Raw genomic sequence first — 19,052 nt, forward strand, 5'->3', positions numbered from 1 at the left:
CACACGGCTGCGAACCATCGGTTCAGCACAGCCGCAGAGAAAAAAAAACCCACACCCCAACGCAAGTCGTAGCTTTGCTGTAGCGGGGGTAGGCTACGCTGCTGCTGCTGCTGCACGTGGCTGCCTGCAGTCAAGCACTGTGGAGGCAGCAGCGGGGGGGTTGGTGGGTCACCGCACAGACGGGGTGAAACTCCTCCCTTCCCCGTGGGCGTCGAGGAGGACGAGCTATACCGTGGCTCGCCAGCAGACGGCGGTACAGCAAGTGGACTCATCGCCGTCTGTTTCTTTAGCATCGTCGTTTGTTTAAATAAGTAATACATAATCGCCATCATTTATTTGGAACAGGGAATAAAGCGTTGCCCCCTCGCGCAAGGCGTGGGGTTTTCTCCGGGTGCTCCGGTTTCCTCCTCCTCCCACATGAATAATAAACAAACACGACTCATCATCGTTAAATGGTTGAAACATCTAAAAATAAAAAACCTCAAGGTTCGCAGCAGCAGCAGGACCCTCCTGAAAAAGAGCCACAGGATTTAGAGTGTCTCTCCTGCATAAGGCAATGATGATGATGACTGCGAATTCATGTCGAGTGCAGCAGCAGTAGGAGGTATAGTGAGAGGCTGCAGTTGTGGATTGAGGGAGGAGAGGCCTTCATACAGCGGTGGCTAGGAAATGTTAACTACCTCGCCTGTCATACAAGAGGTCGTGGGTTCGATCCCGACCCTGATGACGCCCTGCTGCTGTAAACTTTGAGTTTGCGTGTCTCTCTCTCTCTCTCTCCGTGGTCGCGTGGATTTTTTTCTCCGAGTCGTCCGGTGTTCATCCCTCCACGTGCGTCTAAACTGTTTGGCTGCTGCCATCAATGTCCACGCGACGACGAGCCAACTTCGTTGAGCTCTCATGTGTGGGTCGGGTCGCTTCCGAAAGAAAAAAAAGACCTACACAGTCCACAGCTCAACGGGACCTTACCTGGTAAAAACAAATGTTTTAGTTTTAATCGAGCAGTGGATTGAACACAGCTGCTGCTGCTACTGAGTGGACGGCAGTGGCGTCGTGGATTAGCCGGCCCGTGTGCCCCCCCCCCCGCGAAGGACGCGATTTGAGGAGGCGGCGGCAGGGACCTCTCCAACCCCGACTCGAGCCTGAGAGGACGAGGGTGGGGGGTGAGGTGGTGGGTGGGTGGGGGTGAGGTGGTGGGTGGGGGGTGAGGTGGGTGGGGTGTGAGGTGGTGGGTGGGCGGGGGGTGAGGTGGTGGGTGGGGGTGAGGTGGGTGGGGGTGAGGTGTGTGGGGTGGGCGGGGGTGAGGTGGTGGGCGAGGGTGAAGTGGTGGGGTGGGGGTGAGGTGGGTGGGGGTGAAGTGGGGGGCAGGGGTGTATACGTCACGACGAGAGTCCTTATCTCATCCCTGGCTCTCTCTACCCCCACCACCTTCCACACCAACACCACCCACCCCTCCTCCTCCTCCACCACCAACACCACCACCCCTCCTCCTCCTCCACCACCAACCACGCGTCCACACCCCGCCACTTGTACAAGTGATCGTAATTGGCGATCGCAGGCACACACGGGCACACACACACAGACACACGCAGACACACGAAGATAGACACACGCGGGTGGTCGCACGAGCGGGGATACACAGTCAGACAGGCAGACAGTGTGTGTGGCTGCAGTGTCCGTGTTCTGCAACGCTCCGTTTCGCCTTTTCCGCTGTCACTGCCAACGTGGAGACATCGTCCGCCTCACCACCAGCACCACCACTCCCCCCGCACACCGCATGGACAGACTGGCGGCGCGGCGCTGCAGGCGCGCCTGGCAGAGGAAGGAAGCGACGGCTCGAGATGAGAACGGGCTCCGGTGTTAGAGCGTGAGAGTACATCAGCAGCAGCAGCAGCAGGAGTACAGACTGGAGAGACACTGGAGAGCGAGAGAGACAAGATACACGTGGAACGGCGGTAGCTACAAAGGTGAGTGGAGTGTCTCAGGCGTGTGACACCGCGAGACGCACGCGCGCGGAGTGCGTCTGTGTTGGTGGTGGTGCAGGTGGTGATGGTGCAGGTGGTGCAGGTGGTAGTGCAGGGTGGTGGTGCAGGTTGGTGCAGGTGGTGGTGGGGTGTTGTGGGGGGATCGACGCAGCCCGCGGGCCAAACACGCGCCGCGACTGCGGTTCGTACCCCCTGCCGTGGCCACGTGAAAAGTTGAACAGCCAAACTCCTTGTTGACAGCACTTCAAGAGCCGCGCGGTTACCCCCTTCACCCCCCCGCCGCTTCATCCCCCGCCCCTTCACCCCCCCGCCCCTTCACCCCCCGCCCCTTCACCCCCCCGCTCCTTCACCCCCGCTCCTTCACCCCCCCGCCCCTTCACCCCCCCGCCCCTTCACCCCCCACCCCCCGCCCCTTCACCCCCCCGCTCCTTCACCCCCGCCCCTTCACCCCCCCCCGCCCCTTCACCCCCCCCGCTCCTTCACCCCCGCCCCTTCACCCCCCCCCCGCCCCTTCACCCCCCCGCCTCTTCACCCCCCCGCCCCTTCCCCCCCCCCGCTCCTTCACCCCCCCCGCCCCTTCACCCCCCCGCTCCTTCACCCCCGCTCCTTCACCCCCCCGCCCCTTCACCCCCCCGCCCCTTCACCCCCCCGCCCCTTCACCCCCCGCCTCTTCACCCCCCCGCCCCTTCCCCCCCCCCCGCCCCTTCATCCCACGGCTCCTCACCGGCAACTGCGGTCCACTCGGACCCCCCCCCCCCCGTGTCGTCCCACCCTCCCTCCTGGTCACCTTGCTACGCTTCGTGGGCATCGCGACCATCACCACCACCACTCACCATCACAACCAACATCACCACCAATCACCATCACAACCAACATCATCACCACTATCAACCTCAACATGACCGGCATCACCAACACCATCACCACCATAACTCACCATCAACAACCAACATCACCACCACCATCAACTTCAACAGCATCATCACCACCACTATCAGCACCACCAACCACCGACCCTAATCATCAACATCACCACCCACCATCCATGCCTCAAGCTTCCTGACCGGCGGCTCGCTAGGATGCTCTGCGCCCCCGTCTTTCATGGATGTTGTGTGTGTGTAGGTGAGTGTGGGTGTGTGTGGGTGAGTGTGTGGGTGAGTGTGTGGGTGGGTGGGTGAGTGAGTGGGTGATTGAGCTGGCTTGAGCGAGTTGGGTGAGTCTTGTCTTACGACGTTCATAAGGTGCTCCTCGCCAACAACACTTGCCCCGACAGTCTGTCGAGGCTATACGGGGGATATTTGTCCCTGTCGTCGTGACTTGCAGTCTTGGTGGTGGTTGATGCTTTGGTGAGTTAGTGGCTGAGTCAGGTCAGTGAGTGGATGAGTGGGTGTGAGTGGGTGAGCGGTGGTGGAGCAGTTAGCGCTATGCTGCATTACGAACCCGGCGACCCGAGTTCAATTCACCACTCACGGCCAACACCACTGACGATTATCTGGACCGGTCCTGGGCCTCCCCTGGTTCGACTCAGCCTCGAATGAGTACCTGGTGCGGTGTGTAAACATCGCTGCTAGGGAAACAAAGGCGGCCGGGCGTGGTCCGGGGCACCCACCCCCTCGTGTGCCGTTCCGGCCTGCATAGCTCGTGAACAGCACTTGCCCCATCAGTCTGGTAAGGCTATACGGGGGATCTTTGTCTTCGTTGTTTTTGTGAGTGGGTGAGTCGGTGAGTTAGTGTTCATGTGACTTGCACTGTGGTGGTGGTTGATGAGTGTGGTAGTTGATCACAGTGTGGTGGTGGTGGTCGTGGTGGTTGGTCACAGTGTGATGAATGAGACGACACAGTCAATGTCAGCCAGACCCAAGTCGTCAACACAGAGCCAACGAGCGAAGTTCGACGTTTCACACACAACACAACATAAAACCACCAACACAGCAGTTGCCAAAACTTCCACGCACTGCTCCTTTCTGACAGTGCCGAGTCTGTGGCTGGCCCCAACTTCTGTTGTTGTTTTATTTGGCTACGTACCTTACGCGGATTAAAAACAAACACGCGCTCACCACGACCGCCAGCACCACGGCCGCCACCACCGCCGAGCCTGGCCAGGCCGGGCGAAGCACGGTTGAGCCTGACACTTTTTTTTTGACACTTGACGGAAAACCCTTCTCGACTCAGGGGGTCAAAGGTCGCTTCGGGCGACGTCTCAGCTGCAGAGGAATCGACAGCGGCCAAAACATTCCACGAACATTAACCAGATTTTTCTACTCGAACTTTTTTGTTTGTTTGTTGGTCAAACGATTCAAACTCATTCAAACATTTAAACCCGGGTAATCCGCTGAGATGCGACGTCTCACATTTGCAAGGGTGTCCCGGGGTGTTTGTTCGGTTGGCGGCGTGCACAGCAAACGACGCCGACGACCCCACGTACACGCACATCTTGAACCTGGAGCTTTGTACGGCGCAGTGCTCTGCATTCGCACATTGGACGCCTACATCCACGGATGAATGACCGCCTGATTGAGCAAATCGGTGGAAGAGTTTACAGATGAAGTAAGTACAAGGGTTTGCAGGCTGATGAAGTGTTATCATCATCATGGTAGCAGGGCCTTGTATCACACATCGTCATGGTAGTCAATTAGCGTCATCAGCTGTTGACCAGTCGAATGAAGCCATGATCTACCCACTGCGAGATGTAGCCCATCCGCCCCCCTCCCTTGCTGTCTCTTAGCAAGTCAGGGCGTTATGGGCACCCTCCTGACGCCGACGGGAAATTGAGTATCGTGATGTCTGCTGTGGTGATCCACCAACCCTCGCCGCTGACTCCTCTGCGGTGCTGGATTCCAGGCAGCTGCGTGCAGCAGCAGCAGCGTCGCCACCACAGCCGCTGTGCCATTGGCAAATAACAGCATGCACAAGCAGAATAGCAACAATCGTAATTTACATTTGTAAAGTGCCGTATTTCATCCGTAGATCCCACTGCTCCGCCACCGTGTAGGGAAAGCAGGAAATTAACAGAACCTGCAGGGTAGACGGCCAGAGCTGCAGTTTAAGACAGGACTTAAATATAGCTCACGACTCTGTCCTATTCCCAAAGGTAAAGCGTTACAAAGTTTGGGAGCTGCACAGTGGCACAAAGCCCGATGATCGCCCCAGGAAACGAGCCTTGACCTCGGAGTGCTAACGAGGTCTCGGGGACCTCGTTGCTGTATCGAGACAAACCATTTCCTGTAAATAATTGCGGGGCTAACCCACTGGGTGCCTTGCAGGTCAGTAGCAGGGCCTTGTATCACACATCGTCGGAAATAATTCAGAGCCGAGGTTATCTCCTGCGGTGCCGCAATTCGTCTCGCCCCAGCGCGTGGAGCCGATTCCATCGCTCCGTCTCTTGAGGAGGCCGCGTCTCCCGGGGCGTGTTCTCTCCCTCCTTTGGCTGCCATTCTTCCACTGGGCTCGTCCCTCGACCGTCATCCCTTGCAGCCGTGGTGCGTCCAGCGCGAGTCCACGTCCTCTCCGTGACAGTCACTGCGATGCCTCCGATCGTTGGCGTGAGCTGCCCGTCGTATCGTCGGGTGCTCGGCACCACACCTGGGCCGACGTTCTGATGCTTGCACAAAGACAAAGATCCCCCGTGTAGCCTTAACATAACTGTTGGGACAAGTGATGTTAGCGAGCACCTATGAAGGCCGGCACGGCACACGAGGGGGGGGGGGGGTGGGTGGCCAGCACCACACCCGACCGCCTTTGTCTCCCCAGTGACGATGTATTTCCACACTGCACCGGGATCTCATTTGAGGCTAAGTCGACCTAGAGAAGGCCCAGGACCAGTTCAGAATATCGTCGCTGGTGTTGGCCATAAGCGGGAATCGAACTCGGGTCCACGTATTCGTAGCACAGCGTGCTAACCGCTACACTACCGTTCCCCATATAGATGTTTGCACGCACACACAGACACGACCTTGTGCTCATTTATGGCCAAGTCGACCTAGAAGAGGCCCCAGGACCGGTTTGGTTACCACTGGCGTCGTCCAGGGCCGGGGAATCGCACCCAGGTGGGCTACCGCTCCCCGCAATATAAATGCGGCGTGTTTATGCACTCGCGTTCGAATGCCAAACCCGTGGCGTGTGCGCGTTACGATCGAGATGAGGCATGTCAACACCAGGTGAGGGCTTCTGTCGGCATCCTTTACCCGGCTGCAGACAGATCTCGGTGTTTTCAACGCGAAACGCTTTCACAACAGAGAGACGCGCGGCAATCGTTCCCGTGGCCACCCTAGCCCAGAACGCAACTCAAATTTCGTCGTTTTTTGACCTAGCCTGGCCTAGGTCAAAAAGATCAAATGTCCTACATTGCCCGATCATCAACACCACGGGTCAGAATGAGCCCCTGCTTGACCCGTGTACAATATTTACCGAAGTGTGGCCGACTGACTCGCTAGATAAACACGCGAAGTTCGTGATCGTTTAGACAACGATGGTGATGACGATGAGCATGGTGATGTTTGCGTGTCTAGAGGGGCTTGCATTCACCATCAGCAGCAGCAGAAACAGCCATGATCTATCCACTGCTGGAAGGCGGCCACCCCCACCTCGCCCCCCCCCCCTTCCCTCCCAAGCCGTCACCATCTCTCACATGGCAGACGATTTAATTGCTCCATCTCCACGGTGGATATCCTCTCTCGGGCGCGTTCCCTCCTTTAGCTGCTGTCATTCCGTCGTTGGACCTTGACTAAGGGCCATCGCCCCGAACCCAACGGACATCGCCCCGAACCCTTGACCAATGGCCATTGGCAGTGACAGACTGGGACTAACAGTTTTGCCCCGAGCGTTTAGCAACACGGGACCAAAATTTCCGTGTGATCCTCATCGGGCCCATTTGGTGCTTAGTCCAAAAAACACTAATTTGACCAGCGAGGAAGGCTCTTTTTGGGGCTTCCGAACATCGTGTGGACTTAACGCCAACCGAGAGCGTGAATAAGAAATGGGGCGTACACATTAAAGGTAATAAAATATTTCAAGCATTTTTTTTTTATATACTCTGGTCACATTTGAAATTTCCCCACTGCCACACAGACCGGCTCCACAGTTCCCTGTGGATGGACCAGCCCACCGGGCATCTTGCACAACGGTGGTGAGATGTTAACTACCTCGCCCGATATACAGGGGATCATGGGTTTTGTCCCCCACCTGTATATTTGGAGTTTGCGTGTCTTTCTCTCCGTGGTCGCGTGGATTTTATCTCCGGGTCCTCCGGTTTTTGTCCATCCAATTTTTAGAAACACGCGTTTGGAGTATTTGGCTACTCAAAATTCCACGTGATGATAAACCACTTCGTTGAACTATTTTTATGACCAGGTCGCTTCTGAAAAGAGCTGTATAGTTCAGTGGGCCTTACTTGCTAAAATAAAAAATAATAGTTTTAGTTTAGGGCTGCCAAATGGCCAGTCCCAGCCTGGCCTTCACCCCCTAACCCTTGACCAACGACCATCGCCCCTCACTCTAGCGACGGGCTCAGCCCAAGCCCTACCCTCTGTTCTCTGCACACATCACGGCTGCTTTATCTTCGACGAGTGGAATCTGCCGTTACATGACACTTAAAGTGCAGACTCCGTGGAATATGAAGATAGCAACTTGTAAATTCCAACCCGTGTCCCTTTAGAGAACACAACAAGACTAAGACCCCCGCCCCCCCATATAACATTTGACAAACTGTTGGGGCAAGTGTTGTGAGCACAGAGCACGTTATGAAGGCCGGCACGGCACATTAGGCAGTGGGTGGTCACGGGTGGCTGTATTCTATTTGTTTATCGTGGAGGCTTCGAACAAACGCCTCCTCATTCGAGACACGAACATCATCGCACTCCTCCTCCTCCTCCTCGAAGATACCGGTGGTGTAAACCATCAACCGCGTCAGAACATCAGCAGCTGGCCGATGCTGCACCGCGTCTCCTCCGTGAATGAGAAAATGAAAGACGCGAGCCACAGTGGTGGGACCTGTGGCCATGCAATCCAAACTACGTAAAATGTAGCAAACCCATAGAGACACACAGAGATACACCCATAGAGACGCACGAATAGAATTGTCGAGACCTTTAACACAGGGAGCGGGGGGGGGTAGATGGGCGATGGGGGGCTCTGGTGACACCGCCACCAAACAAAGGCTGGAATTTGAGATGGCTCTGCCAATAAACGCCATCTCGCTCGCTCGTCGCTCATAACTTCCCAACCGAACGGAGCAAATATAAAGAACTTCCGCAAGTCACCCCAGGGGAGGGATAGAGCGGCACCCCGTCACCGGAGAGACAAAGACGGCTGGGGGAGTCGCGGTGTCTCAGCGAACTCGGTAATCAAGGCGGCAGTAAGGGATGGCACCTGGGGGGGACGGGGGGGGGTAACCCAAATCAACATTCATCTGTGGGTGATGTAGAGACTCGGGGTGAAATTATTTTTAATCGATGTTGAGAACACAAATAACATACATCATTAGGAAATTCGCCTCCTTCACAGACCTGTCCCTCTGCATACAAAACAAGTGTTTTAGTTTTCACACATCCCATCAGCCACACGGTCTTCTGAAAATCAATTCAGCATGACGGTCCGATTCGAGAGATGTATTTTTTCTGTGTAAACTAAACACTACGGTGATTAAATAACTCAAAACTATTTTTATTTTACCAGTTAAGGCCCACTGAGCTGTATATCTCTTTTTCAGAAGCGACTTGGCCAAAAATGATAGCTTAACAAAGTGGCTTATCGTGTGGAAATGTATAGCAGCCATATACTCCAAACGCGTGACGTTGATTCTAAATGTGGAGGGGAAAACCGCAGGAACCGGAGAAATATTCCACGGGGAGAGAGACACGCAAACTCGAAATATACAACAGGCGTCAGGGTTGGCATCGGACCCACGGCCTCCTGCAAACCAGACGAGGTAGTTAACATCTCGCCACGGTGGCAGCGTTTCCTTCCAGTGGCTGCAGGAGTGACTTGAGAACCCATTCACAGCAGCATCAGCAGCAAGCAAGCAGCGCATGCGGGGTGCTGTTTGACGAATCGAGACGCGGACGATTCGATTCCCTGCATCGCGCCGTACGACTCCGTGCGTCGTGCGGCGGCGAATGGGATTCTCAAAGGTCGACGAGTGGCCGCGTCGCTACCTCCCCGAATCTCTTCGTCTTTCGTATGGCTGATGTAGATGCAGAGCCGCAGTGGATAGATCGTGGCTGCTGCTGCTGCTGCTGCTGACGACGATGGCCTGAGATGGTGAATGCAAGACACTGTAGACACGCAAACACATCCATCATCGTCGTCATCGTTATCTGAACGTTAACGACCATGAGGCTGGGAGCCAAGGCCTTAGAGGTGGCACGGTGAGCGATGACGCGTTGTGGTGGCCTCCACAGAAACGTTGATTGTGGATGACCTTAAACTTGAGCCGTATCTCCAGCCGTGGAAGATGACTTTGAATGTATGTATGCTGGACGTCTTTGACACCGTGCATAGCTAACAGTGATATTCGGAGGTGCGGGAGTGGGACAACAAACTAAACACAAAAATGAGTTTCCAATGTAGATTATTTAAACGTGCAAAGCTCCAGTGGCTTCCTAATATCGGAAGGAAGAGCGTTCCAGACGGCCGCAGAAGCGCATCTGAAAGCGCCGCGCGATGCGGTGACCACCATATTTGTTCGATGGTTCGCCAAAACCCGCTGCGAGGGTGAGCGGATTGCCACTGACCGAGGGGGTCAATCAACCATCAAAGACAAAGATCCCCCGTATAGCCTTAAATTACTTTTGAGGAAAAGTGCTAATAAGTGCTGTTAGAGAGTAGCACCTATGAAGGTCGGCACACACGGTGCATGCATTTTCAAAGCCAAGGTGCCCCTCGGCAGGCGGGTAGCTCACACACAGAAGCTGTGGTCCATGACAGGGGGCATGGGATTTTGGGTTGGATTTGTGGTTGAGGACGCTACGAGCGAGTGCGTTTGCTTGTGCAGGTGCGTCTCATCTGGGAGGGCCTTATAGTTGTCATGTTTTTTTTTGAAAGAGTGAGAACTATTTATCCAGGAAAGGCCTCCTCGAGTTTCGAGACTCTTTATATCGCGGGATCCTTCTACAATGGGGATTTTCGGCCATCAACTCCATGAGGAGTGAGAGTTGGCCCGGCCCCCGTTCAGATAATCGTCAGCAATTTTGGCCGCCAGAGGCAATGACCTGACTCTGGTCACGGTTGGGGCAAGTGCTGTTAGCGAGCACCTGTGAAGGCCGGCACGGCACACGACGTGTGCACATCGCACCAGGGTACTCACTTGAGGCTGAGTTGACCTAGGGGAGGCCCATGACCGGTTCATAAAATCGTCACCGGTGTTGTTGGCCGCGAGCCGGAATCATCGAACTCGGGTCGCCGGGGTTCGTAGCTCAGCGCGCTAACCGCTGCGCCACCGCTCCCCTCATCAAAGACAAAACACACGCACACACCGACAGACAACCGCTCGCCTTTGCGGTTCTTGTCAGCGAGCGGAGGGATAAACGACGCGCTTACCTGGCGGCAACCGAGCGACGATGCCATTGTGCGGCGCGCACGCAGCGACTGCCACGGGCGGCTTTCCAGTGGCAGGGCTCATGTGACAAGACAACAAACGCTGCCAAGGGAAGAGAGAAAGAAAAACCCAATTTTTGTTGACTTTTACATTGTGGCTGCAAATTAAAAACACACACACACACAGGTACACACACACAGGTACACACACAGGTATCCACACACAGGTGTACACACACTGGTACACACACACACACAGGTACACAGGTACACACACAGGTACATAAACACAGGTACACACACAGGTACACACACACAGGTACACACACAGGTACACACACACAGGTACACACACACAGGTGCACACACACAGGTACACACACAGGTACACAAACACAGGTACACAAACACAGGTACACACACACAGGTACACAAACACAGGTACACACACAGGTACACACACACAGGTACACACACACAGGTAGACACACACAGGTACACACACAGGTACACACACAGGTACACACACACACAGGTGCACACACACAGGTACACACAGGTACACACACACACAGGTACACAAACACAGGTACACACACACACAGATACACACACAGGTACACACACACAGGTACACACTCACAGGTACACACACACAGGTACACACACAGGTACACACACAGATACACACACAGGTACACACACACACAGGTACACACACACAGGTACACACACACAGGTGCACACACACAGGTACACACTCACAGGTACACAAACACAGGTACACACACAGGTACACACACAGGTACACACACACAGGTGCACACACAGGTACACACTCACAGGTACACACACAGGTACACACACAGGTACACACACACAGGTACACACACACACCAGTACACACAAACAGGTACACACACAGGTACACACACAGGTACACACACACACACAGGTACACACACACAAGTGCAACTGCAGGCGGTGGAGATCCGTGGCGGGGAGAGTGCGCAGGCGGTGCAGCTGCTCCCAGCAGGGGCCGGAGGAGGCTCAGGTGTCCAGGATACGAATATGGGGGAGGAGGAGGAGGGGGGTGGTGGAAAAAGCGGGCAGCCCATTCCACGAATTGCCCCAGAGCCGATGCCAACGCACCACTGCTGCTGCTACGCTACCGCCCCTATCCCGAGTTTTGGACAAAGAGACGCGGTCTCACAAACCACACAGCTATCGTACAATTACAGCTATTGTAGGTACACGCGTGGGCCGCGTGTCCAGGGGCTGTCCCGCACGATTGTGTGGCTTTGTTAATGAGTGGGGGGAAACATACTTTCAAGTGACTTTCATGCATGTTCAACTTCTTTCGCGCCGTACGTAGTCAACCGTGCTAATCGGAGGTGCGGTTTGGAAGGACAACAGACTAAACACAAAAAGCAGTTCTTAAGAAATTAGCTTTCAATCCAGATTATTTTAAAGTACGTAGCTCCCAGTGGCTTCCGAATATGGGAATGAAGAGCGTTCCAGACGGCCGCGGAAGCGCATCCGAAAGCGTGCGATGCGGTGTCTTTATTCGTTGGCAAGCAGCCAAAAGCCGTCGCTGCGAGGAAGAACATCCATAATAGAGGTTTTTTGGGTTAGATCGCGTAAATATGAATGTGTCATTAACCCGCCACCACCCGACACAGCCAATTAGTAAGGTTCGTCACGTAAACAGAACGTGCCAATTCGTTACGAGTGCAGCAAACCGGTGTGTTGGAGAGTACATCCGTTGTGGATTCACGAATGATAGCTCAACGAGATGGCTTATCATCGTGTGGAAATGTATCGTAGCCAAATACTCGATAAGCGTGATGTTGATTTCTAAATGTGAAGGGCAAAACCCGGACGACCCAGAGAAAAATCCACGCGACCACGGGGAAAGAGAGAGAGACACGCAAACTCCAAATCTACAGCAGCAGGCGTCAGGGTCAGGATTGAACCCACGACCTCCTGTAGACCAGGCGAGGTCGTTAACATCTTGCCACTGTGGCGCCTTTTATTTATATATTTTGTATCAATGCCCAGGGCTGTAAATTTGTATCATTATTGTTACAAGGGTGTTTCCCAGGCGCTCTGCTGTAGATGTTTGCCAAGCCAAACATTTAACTTTTCATTCCCAGGGCTCAAAATGTGAGATATTAATTTTAAAAAAATAACAATTTAGTGGGATGTTTGTAGGGTAATTATCGGAGATTGGGCTGTGACGATCGACTTATCGCGCTTGAGAACCCCATCAGACGCGTCCTTCTGCTCGGACATCGGCGCGACGTCCGAAGTTTCGCTCCACGTACCTCTTCCCGACAACGGCGATAGCGCCGTGCAAACCCTCCGGAGGAACTCCTCGTACGGGGGGGGGGGGGGAGTGGGGGGGGCGGAATTCCCGCCTACCGCTGTGTCGGAGCGCAGCTTTCACCGAAAATGTGTTGTGTGTGTAAGCGTCACGGGATACAGCTCGGCCGGCACCTTGTTCGCGTGTGTCCTCCACCTGCCGTGTGGACACATGGCCGCCACTCGACCCCCCCCCCCCTCTCCAGCGACCCCCCCCCCCCCCCCCGGCAAAACAAAAAAAAACAAAAAAAATCCACAGCGCCCCGAAAATTACCCGAGATGGCAATTAGCCGCTTTTCTCCACAGTCCAACGTCACCGTGCTGCGGGAGACGCCGCCACGGGGGGGGTAGCGGCCACCTGCCTGGACAACAACAGAATGAGAAGCCGCGAACACCGACTCGGACCGTGGCATGTCGTGTCAGATGCCATCACGGGCGGCAGGTGCGGCGGCGCGCGGTGAAAGGGTGACTCGCGTGCCGCAGACTCGCTCGGGGGGGGGGGGAGGCGAGAGAGTTGGAGGGGGCAGAACGGGGGTTGAGGAGCACAGGGTAGTGTGGCAAAGTGCCGCGCTTTGCTCTCTCTCACTCTCATCTCACTCTCATCTCTCTGTCGCTCTCACTCTCTCTCTCTCTCTCGGTATCTCTCACTCTCTTGCTCGCTCTCTCATGATCTCATCTTTCATTCACTCTCACTCTCTCACTCTCTCTCTCTCTCTCACCTTTCTCGCTCACTCTTACTCCCATCTCTCTGTCGCTCTAACTCTCTCTCTCGGTCTCTCTCACTCTCTTGCACGCCCTCACTCGCTCTCGTCTCTCTCTTTCTCTCTCGTCCCTCCGTGCCGTGTCTCTGCAGGACTCCGTGGGGTTTGGGATTACGCGCCAGAGCTGTCGTACGGCGCGCCGATGTCGTGCCACCTGTCACTCGGCCGCGATTGTCCGACGTTTCCCCTCCACGTGCCGCACCGGTTTCGACATCCAGTGTCTCATCAGCAGAGTCAGGCTCGCTCGAACTGATGCTGGTGAAAAGTGAGATGTGTTTCAGGGGCACAAGGAAACCTCTCTTTGTACAAAAGTATGTTGAACTTATTTGGCACCGTACGGAGCCAATGGTGCTAATCGGAGGTGAGGTGGAAGGACAGCAATGGCCTCCGTGAGCCACGCCCGATTGTCACGTGGCCACGCCCACACGGCCACTAGCACCGCCCGCACAGGGAACGGCCACTGCTCGGGTATCCCCGCCCTTTGCCGGCACTTGCGGGGGAAGGACAACGAAATAAACACTAAAAGCAGTTCTGAATAAATTAGTTTTCATACTCTTGGTTCTTTCGGTAAAGTCACGTAGATAGAAAACAAAAATCAAAATTGAAAGCAAAAAACCCACAACGTTTCGATCGCAACACAAGCGGTCTTCTCTCCACCTGAAGAAGACCGCTTCTGGCTGAATGTGGAAAAACTGTTGTTTCTTAACTACAACATTCGTTTGTTTGGATATAATTACTAAGTAACACCTAAAGATTTGATATTTAGCGACTCTTACTGCAGGGTCTGAATGGTCAGTCCTAGATTTATTTTTAATTAAAGTAGCATTGTATATTTCATAAATCTTGTGTTCGGTAACTTCGGTTATATACCTTTCTATTTCGGTTTCGGTCAAAAGTGTAGTTAAACTTTCGGTTTCGGTCTCGGTCGAAAGTGTAGTTAAACTTTCGGTTTCGGTCGAAAGTGTAGTTAAACTTTCGGTTTCGGCCGAAAGCAAATTTTTTACTTTGGGTCTGGTTTCGTTTTCGGCCGAAACCAGAAATTCAGTTTCGGTCAGCCTCTAGTATGTATATTGAACTTATTTTGCACCATACGTAGCCAACCATACTAATCGGAGGTGCGGGGGAAGGACAACAAACGCATCTTTAAGATACAGGGTCCCTAGTTCGATACAAAACGAATAACATGAACAAAAAAGCCACGATTGATTGGCACCTGTATGGCTCACAAGTGACGACATCACATTTATACCCCGCTCTATTTAAGACTTATCCACCACTCTGGCTGTCGCCTGATGCTGCTGGTTGTGATCGCTGGCGAAACGTCACGGTGACTCGAATGGTAAATGTTGTGGGTTTACTCTCCAACACACCGGTGTGCTGAAGTAGTAACTAATTGGCACGTTCTGTTAACGTGACAAACCCATAACTGATTGGCTGTGTCGGGTGGTGGCGGGTTTAACGACACGTTTATATATTTACGCGATCTAACCCAAAAAAAAGCCTCGATTACGGAAGAAGGAAAAGCAACACACGAACTGCCCGGTGTCGCCGTCGTGGAGAAGGCACACACCCTGGTGCCGTGCCTCTTGGCGACGCGTCTCGAGATGCCGGCGCACCGCAGAGGCCACGTCGCGGCGCGGCCTCGGCGTCGCTGGCGTTGACGTTCGCCCACGGAGGAGAAGAAGAAGAGAAACCCCACGCGGCGTCGCGCCCTTGCGAAGGAGCTCAGCGAGCCGCCCGACGCACCGTGACGACGAGGACGATGACGACGAGGACGATGAGGACGACGAGGACGTTCCTATAAAGCAACAAACACCGATCAGGAGAGACGTTAAAATGGGATGCATGAAACGCAGCTCATTGCTCGTGGGTTAAACACCAATTATAAAATAAAGAAGAAAAAAGAATGACAGCACTCTCTGTGTAAAGGCTACGGGAGACGGTTGATGGACGGACGCGGTATCCCACGTGGCCTCTCCTTGTGCCGCGGTGTTGTTCAGCACGATTGTCCGACGTTTCGCTCCACGTGCCCCAGCCACGTAGAGGGCGGCGCGGTGAGGGTGGGGGGCGGATGTGATTAACCATACTTCACCGCACCGGTCGACGCTGCTTGGTGAAAGGGGCGTGCGCCCGGGACGCGTTTGACTCTCGCTCGCTACCGACGTCAGCCACGGGGCGCGAAAATCGACCTCGAGTGGCCGGGTTCATAGCGCAGCGCGATCACCGCTGCACCGGTGGCGCACGCAGAGGACTGTATCGGAGGTGCGATTAAACGTGACCCTAGGAAGCCCCCCTTCCCCCCCCCCCCCAGGGTATTCGCTCCCCTACCCCTCTTCAGGATGACCCCGGCGTTCCGGACCAACGCGACCCAGCGGCGCTGTGAGAGCACGCCGGCTCTGGGCGGGTTTCGATCTGCTGGCGTCAGGCTTTGCTTTAAACAAATTATATTGAAAACTATTTTCTCGAGAACGACTTTAAGTGCTTTAGTTTGTTGTCCTTCTCCCCCCCCCCCACCGCACATCCGATTAGCACGGTTGACTACGTATGGTTCAACATACATATTACTGTACACGACACACTACACTACTATACACTACAATACACTACACTATGCACTACACTGCTATACCACACTATACAGTGCACGACTACACACGACGATACACTACACTACTAAACACTACACACTAGACTATACTATACACTATACACTACACACTAGACTACACTATACACTACACTGCTGTACATATTGGGGGGCGCACTCGCTCTAAACGACAGGGCGCTGTTCGACACAGCCACTAACGCATTGTCCTCAGCACTGATTAGTATTTAAATTTATCTCCAGATAAATGTGCTATCCGGTAATAAATATTTTCTATATATGTCTTTAAAAAACTGACACAAAGCAAATATGAAAGCACGAGACTGCCTCTTCCAGTGAAAGACAGAAACGTCGTCAATCTCAAACATGTGACGGAGATTCCATGGCCTTGCGCCCGCTTATCTCGTGCCCATAATTAGCCCGGAGGGCCCCATCACGGGCCCGACGATCAGCTGACTACTGCTATCTCCTGGCGTCCCCCACCTACCCATCCACCCACCCACCCATCCACCCACCCACCCGTCCATCCACCCACCCAACCACTCACTCATCCACCCACCCATCTGTCCATCCACCCATCCATCCACCTAAACACCCAACCAACCACCCACCCACGCACTCAAACATCCATCCAACCACCCACTCAACCACCCACCCACCTACTCACCCACCCATCCACCTACCCACCCAACCATTCATCCACCCATCCACCTACTCATCCATCCATCATATGACCTCTGGCCGGCGCCAGCGGTAGAAAAGGGGGCTTTTCTATGAATTGCTGTCAAACTGAATTCCTGTCCAAATGATCATTGAGATACTGGTGGGTGTTCATCTCTTGTTAACAGCCTCCGCCAGAGGAATGTGGAAATTCCACATTCCTATGGCGGAGGCGGATGCTAACTTGCAATTTGACGAATGCGTATCGTCAACAACATTGCACGGATCCAGTAATGTACGTTCTAGGCATACAGCTAATAGTCGCAGACAATGGGTGGGAAATTATATATTTTTGCACGAAATTACGTACGATAATGCAGGCATTGTTGCGCGACACAAGGCACAATGGACATGCATTATTACGTTTTTTTTTATTATCTCTTTTATCATTGACACTATTATGAACAATCATCAGCAGCAGTAGTAGCATCCAGCCGAGCGGCGTACTACGGAGGGAGGTCTGTGTTACAAGCCGCCGCGAGCTAAACCATCGATTACCCCCAACCTGCCCCTCCTCCATGTCTGACGCCGCAACTCGGCAATCCCTGGCAGGCACTGGCAGTCACCTTGCCGTGAGGGAGGGAAGTTTACGTCCTCCGGGGGGGGGGGGGGGGGATCTTTGAGTCGCGCCAGGCCATTCGGAGTCTCGCTTTGCATCAGTTGTGTTGTACAATACTGTAGAAGTAGTAATAATAACAATAGTACTAATAGTGTAATGACGACTTGACAGACTTTATTGAAGACACGTTCACCTGACGTCAGGCGGAGACCCCCACTGCAACAGCCCCGAGTCTCCCACGCATCTCCCCCTTTAATACCGACACGAGGCCACGCCCCCCTTCCCGAACCTTCTCGCCGACTCTGGACGCTCGCTCCACTGGCAGATTCCTCCGTCCTCTTCCGTCGCCTGACCGCGCTCCCTTCTCGATCATTCACGTAGCCACCGGTCCCTTCGCACTCACAGCTGACTCCCCTGTCATTACCTCCCGTGGCCACTAGTGCATTCACACAGTAGGCTGACTCCCTTGTCATTACCTCCCGTGGCCACTAGTCCACTCACACAGTAGGCTGACTCCCCTGTCATTACCTCCCGTGGCCACTAGTGCATTCACACAGTAGGCTGACTCCCCTGTCATTACCTCCCGTGGCCACTAGTCCACTCACACCGCATGTAGAGGCTACCGTCATTACAATAGCAACACTTATTCACCGCTCACTGCGTGTACACGCTCCCCCTCATGTGCCGAGGTATTCATCTTCCCATGATTTAGCCGGGCAGTGTCGGCGGTGGTGGTGGTGGCTACGCTGATGCACGCGGCTGTCTGTGATCCAGCGCTGTGGAGGCAGCAGCAGCGAGGGTTGGTGGATCACCGCACACAGATGGCGTGAAACTCCACTCAGATTAGCACGATTGGCTACGTACGGTGCAAAAGAAGTTCAACACACATGCGTACGTACAAAAGGCATCTTCCTCGTCGTGGGTCGTGGCTGGAGATACGGCTCAAGTTCAAGGTCAAGAGGTCAACTGCAATCAACGTTTCTGTGGAGGTCACCACACCGCGCCATCGCCTCCTTCCCTCTGCTAGATTACGCAGCAGGTGCTCGATCAGCGCCCACCAGAAGAAGGCGGCACAGTGAGTGTGGACTCCATCTGTATGGGATAAAGCGTTTCCCCCTCGCACCCGTGGGTTGTCTGCGGGTGATCCAATTTCCGCTGACATGTAGGCGTAACTCGATCCCACGTCCCCCCATCCCCCCCCCACACTTTGTCTCTCTCTCTCGTCGTCTCTCGTTCGCTCCTTTTGTCTGGAAGCCAGCCGCTGGATTCACAAGCCAGCCATCGGGTTATAGAGTTGCTGCTCAGTTCATGTCCGTACGGCAGATGAAGAAGACGAAGAAGAAAAAGGGACGAAGAGGGAAGGAGAGGAAGAGGCAGGAAGAAGCCAGAAGGAAAATAAGGTCAATATAATGACTCGTCCACAGCAGTCTGATTCTCTCACCTGAAGACGGCCGCTTGTTGTTGAGATCGAAACGTCGTGATCTGTTATTTTTTCTACCTACGTGACTTTACCGAAAGAACCAAAGAGT

General features: G+C 54.1%; 1 protein-coding gene across 1 annotated transcript in view; it reads left to right on the forward strand.

Annotated features, from left to right (window-relative positions):
- Positions 1-1,512: 1,512 nt before the first annotated feature.
- LOC144935405 (coronin-2B-like) overlaps positions 1,513-19,052 on the forward strand; it is a 75,449-nt gene continuing 57,909 nt past the window's right edge. The window contains exon 1 of the mRNA XM_078862000.1: positions 1,513-1,964. The gene's annotated coding sequence lies outside the window, so the exon portion shown is untranslated. The remainder of the gene's footprint in view (positions 1,965-19,052) is intronic.

This window comes from Lampetra fluviatilis, chromosome 13 (assembly GCF_964198595.1).
Source record: "Lampetra fluviatilis chromosome 13, kcLamFluv1.1, whole genome shotgun sequence".
Lineage (NCBI taxonomy): Eukaryota > Metazoa > Chordata > Hyperoartia > Petromyzontiformes > Petromyzontidae > Lampetra > Lampetra fluviatilis.